The sequence below is a fragment of the Arvicanthis niloticus genome, chromosome 15 (genome assembly GCF_011762505.2).
Source record: "Arvicanthis niloticus isolate mArvNil1 chromosome 15, mArvNil1.pat.X, whole genome shotgun sequence".
In the NCBI taxonomy this organism is placed as follows: domain Eukaryota; kingdom Metazoa; phylum Chordata; class Mammalia; order Rodentia; family Muridae; genus Arvicanthis; species Arvicanthis niloticus.
The window spans coordinates 43,262,589-43,268,477 of record NC_047672.1 but is presented as its reverse complement, the minus strand read 5'-3'; positions in this window follow the sequence as shown (position 1 = coordinate 43,268,477).

Here is a 5,889-nt window from a genome sequence, read left to right as displayed (position 1 = left end):
ACCGCATTCACACGATACATGTGTGTCACACCCCCAGATAGGTGGACCACCACACACATGTAGATATGTACACAATATGCATAATCCAAACTCATGTAAGTGCACAGAGCAAATATGATCACACTTGTGTAAAACACATACATGCAAACACATATACATACATATGCATAAGCAAACTAATGGACAATACACATGACATGTACATATATACCCACAGCATATAGCTAGACCCATATACATATGCACACACACATGCTATCATATCCATCGATACCTGTATAAGCAGTTCACACATATGAGCACATGCATAAGCACAGGCTACTCAAAACCATGTGTGTGTATATATATATGTGTGTGTATATACATATACATGTGCATATATATGTAATATATATATATATATATATATATATATTATATATATATACACATATGTGCCCACATATGCATGAATACATATAGGCATGCAAACACAAGCTTGATTTATACAAATATAAATATTTATACAAATGTACACATACACATGCTCATAGACTCTCGATCTCTCCCTCTCTTTCACACATATACACACACATACACACACACACATATACCCACATTTGTATGCTTGTGCATATTCCTATACATAAACAAAGGCATACACATGCATGCTTATGAGTATACACATGAAAGTATATGCATGTCCAAGCCTATACAAATTCGTACATAAACATTCATGCCCACAGATACACACATGTACCTGTGCATATACATATGTACATACATGCATAGGCATGCACATGCAAACACAGGCATACAAATACATTCACACACATGTATTGAAATGAAACACTGGAAATGTCAGCTTCAGTACTGAGGAATTTCTAGAGAATTAAAGATCTAAAGACATATTTTAAAATACAAATAACTTGTGCAAAACACATTGCCAAAGCCTCCTTTGTATAAATAAATATTTCTTTCTAAGTTATTTTTGCTTTTCCTATAAAGGCCCGCATTTCTTTCTGGGTTATTTATGTTATGATTTAAATCTTTGTCTTAGTAATGCCATATAAAAATGAGCAAAAAAGGTGTTAATTGAAGATTCTGCCTCTATTCCTTTGGGACATGAAAATGGAAGAAAGAAGGAGTTAAACATTTGTTTTCTACACGCACCACATATGTCTTGAACTTGTTTGTGTTTAGACAACCTCACTCTTTTCTGCTCAGCAATTTGCCACACATAGTGACTAGGTTAAGGCCTGTCTCTTTGAACTCACAGATGGATCTGGGCACTGGGGAGCATCGGGAGGGGCCTAGAGGATAGGAGGAATGAGAAAGCTAGGGTTCAGCCCTTCCCTGCTCTGTCTGCCCTAGTGCAGGTGCTGTCCTTTAATGGTTCCCCATTCCACAGACCAGCTATTGTGCTCTCAGCATCCTCTGCATGCCATCCACATTTGACTTCACTAATATTGTAGCCTGCCTTGTTCATTTAGCATCGAAGTAGCTTTTTGAGATGATCAGACTCAGGGTTGTATCTCTAGTCCTTCTCAGTGTTATACTCCATGTGTGGCATTTTCTATATTGGGTTTGCTCTGTTTTAAATATTCAGAATTATTTTTGTTCCTGGGTTGGTGCATTATAGATATATACTAGATACTTAGATTCGCCCCAGCAATGGCAATAGGTCACAGCGTTCCCAGGTACATGCCTTTTATGGACACACAAAAATCTGCGTGTACTATGCTTTAAAAGGTGTTCCAGAGGAAATATTTGGGAAAAGAGAGGGGATTAGGAAGAGCAATCAGGTGAGGAAGAAGAGAAGGCTGGGGAGGAGTGACTTGGGGAGGGTATGATTATAGCAGATTCTATACTTTCATGAAAATACAATGAAACCCATTGTTTTGTAAAAGTACTATATGCAACTAAAAATTCTAAAAACATTGGTTTAATCTCTTGAAACTTAAAATCATTTCAAAACATTACTATTGTTTTGGTTTCTGATGAAGGTTTTCGATACTGTTTTTTTAAAAGGATATTCACAGCACCAGAACCTTATGCTAGCTCCTACATTACCCTGTAAGACGCACAGGCATTGGCAATATGTGTTTCAATATTTCAGACTGCAGCTATGCTTTTACTTACAGGAATTTCATCACTGTTCCCAGCTCCTGTGACATATCATCTTTTCCTAAGTCTTTTTTTTCTTCAAAGAAAGAAACTGTGTTTGAGATTGTATTCGGCTTTGTTGAAATAATTCTAGCTAAGGTACACCTTTGAGTCAGTAAGTGTCTCTTGGGAGACCAATAACATTTATTTCATGTTTATCACTGACAGCTCTATATTACACATAGAAAAAAAAAAACACAAATGCATTGGAGGATCATGTGGTCTCCAATGAATGAAGATGCAGGAAGACACGAGCAATACCGAGAGAGAAGAGGTAGTTATTTTAATACTGTTACTGTCCACCTGAAATGAGTTTGTGAACAGACTGGCACTGGAAGAAAGAAATCAAGCAATCTGAAGGGGGTGAGAATGAAATGGCATTTTCAGGCTGAGAAAAAAGCACAGAGGCTTAAACATACACACACTAAAGAGCAAATGGATTTAGTGGGTGTGAGCAAGATGGAGAGAATCAGTTATTAAGCATGAGGTACAATGGGGGTGGGGGTGGGGGAGGATAGGAATCAGAAACCTTGTGCAGATCCTAAGGAAAAATAAGGGAATTTGATTTGGGTAATAAAGGAAAGATTCCTGGCTGCAGACAATAGCTTCTACCCTTATCTCATTTGTACATTTGCTCCAGGAAACCTGAATGTTTTTGGAGCTTCAGGGAAATGTCCTGGTATTTGAGTGTATAATGAAAAATTGTGTGTTTGCTGTGTTTGAGAACGCTTAGATACCTGGTCAAATTGTGCTTAATCTGTTCAAATTCAAATGTCTCATAACATCTGGAGACTGATGTCCTTGTCATGCATTCCATTATTAAAAGCAGAATGTTGCTTGCTGTTACACGATATGAAAATGAATAGATAAGCAGTCTGATTCTAAATTTGAAAAGGTATATTTGTGGTCCATGTCTTTTTGATGCAGTCCTTTACATTTTTAAAAATCTTCCCATAATCTTCCCACATGAGCATCGTCTACGACCCTAGACCCGTCTTCCCATTGATGATTGTATGCTCAGACTTGATCACACTGCCTGTTGTTTTCAATGAAACACTTCTGTGTGTCAGGCCCCTGTTTGGGCTTAGCATACGGATGGGATTCCAGGTTAGCAAATATAGTGTAAAATACTCAGTTAAGTTTGGCTCATCAATAACAAGTTTTAAATAAAAGTATAGCTAATTTCTCTACTATATATAGGACACACACTAAAAATAATCATTAATTACTTATATAAAATTCCAGTTTACCTGAACATACTATATACTAGTATCTTCTGGCAACTGTAAATATGGAATCCGATCACCTTCCTTGGCCTCCTCTTGCATGGTGCCCCTATGGTGGCCTAGATTCCAGCCAGTCATTTTCTTGGGACCTCAGTACTCACTGGAGCACCTGGGGCTCCACACATTCTGGTCTCTGCCCTAACGTGATCCCTTTGTTACAGGCCAAATTGTGGTACTTATGGAATGCCACAGCAACCTGATACAAGAAGGTATAACTTCTTGTTGCCTCTGACAAGGTGGTAAAAGTCCCACATGAAGAAGTTGTAGCTATGTAGTCATGGCTCAACAGCAATGTTTCAGGCTGAATGTTCAGAGTAGAGTCTCTGTCAGTTTCCAAAGCACAGAACTCCTGTGCCCAGTGTCATTCTTCTCAGTTTAATGGGTTTGATTCTAATGGTTCCCCCAAAGCACACTGTCTTCCCTGAGACTGTTCAACCCCCTTTCTAGACTGGCGATCCCCACTGAAACTCCTGCCTGAGTTTATGCGACTTACGGATCATTCATATAGACAAAAAAAAAAAAAAAAAAAGTTTCAGTCAGCTATTCACAGGCATACTGCTTCCTCCCACATCAGATAGGTCTCTTCAAAAAAGTCCCATTCACAAATAATGCCTTAAATGGTGCTAATTCTTTTGATGTACTGGCGCAGTTTAATAGTGTCTATTTGTGAAATCAGGAACTTGAGTCTGGATAACAATTGAACTAAATCTACATATGACATTGAAATGCACTTTAAAATGTTATTTATTATTATTATTAGTGTGTATGCACATTATGTGGGAGGAGAGCAGATGCTAAAGACTATATGCAGAGTTCAGGGACGACATGATGGAGTCTCTTTCCACCTTTGATGGGTTCTGGGGGTTGAACTCGGTTACCCTGTTTCTGCAGCAAGCGCCTTTCCCACCAAAGCGTCTTGCCAGCCTGACACATAAATGACTGTTTTGAACTAGGGCATGCCAAGTGAACACAAAGTCAAGAACCAGCTATATTTTCTCTGTCATAAACAAAAAGAATACACAGTTTGATTAAATTTGCACTTGTAAGTATGTGCTGACTTTAAACCTAAAATAACCACCAGACATCAAAAAGCATGTTTTCTGTGGTGATCATAGTGTGGGCGTCTAGCAGGATTTCCCTGGATAAATAAGCAAAGATCACAAAATTCTACCAGTGGCCTGCTTGAAGTACCTGGGAACTGCATCGGAAATCTGTATATATACTTAAACTCTTCCTTCCTCAGGCAAGGACCCACACAGTCATATGATATCCTCAAAAAAGCACCTTAGACTGATGGCCTCTTAAGAAAAGAGAGTAAAACACACTTTTCTTGACGTTATATAGACACACACACACACACACACGGCACATGACATATACCACACACATCACATATTGGTATATACAACACCACACACACATACCACATACCATACGCTACCCACACATTTTGTATGTACACATACTATACACACAAACACACACTATATACACATTTGCTACACATACCATACACACTTTCTACACATATCACAGGGAACCAACACTGAACAACTCAACTGGGGATGTCTGTGCTCTTCAGAGCTACTTCAGAGCAAGCAGAGTGAAATTCGCAGTCATATCTTTACATTTAACACTATTTAGGTTTGCAAATTAAGTAGGAACAATATAGAAAAAAAAATAAGTATAGGAAGAGCCCCAGCAGATTAATGAGCACGGCATTACATAAGCCCCGTAGGGAAATCTGCCTTTGTTGTTAAAATAAGAGGAAGAAAGGAAAGCCTCATTTGAGAAGAAGGAGGACACCCAGCTCTCTAAATGTTCCTCATTTCTTTGTAGGCTTTCATGCCTCTCAGTCTATTCATGAAATAGCTGAATCTATTTCCTGTGGTCCATCAAACCGCTTTCCACATCTTGCAAAAATTAAGGGATATTATTGGATTAGAAGCAAGCAAACACTGTACCCATTCTGTCAAGCAGCTGTGATGTGCTGGGCTCAGAAAATAGAGTGTGCTCATTTTCATTGATTTATTTTGAGACTGCTCAGTCAAAGGGTCCATGGAGGTTTAATAAGTCTTCAGAGTATAGACTACGGTAGGGGAGATGTGGGCAGGATTGTTGAAATGTGGTCGTTAATCCAGTACCTCATCAAGAGCACATTTGAAAGTTGGTTACAGAATCTGAAACTGATCATTTAAAGCCATTTCTCTCAGCAGCCTTTTGCTTGCCATGGATGGATTCATGATTTAGCACCATGCTTGCAAGATGTCAAGAGGATTTATTGGCAAGAAGTAGATTGATTTGTATCAGGAAACAGGAGCAGAACTGGTGTATCCCTTCCCTAATTTACTTTATTCTGTATTAAGCCGAAGATTGAAGTAATATCTAATTAGATCCTTGATATCGGCATCAGACTTATTTTTCTTAAATTGCATTCTAATGTAAATAGCGGGAGAGT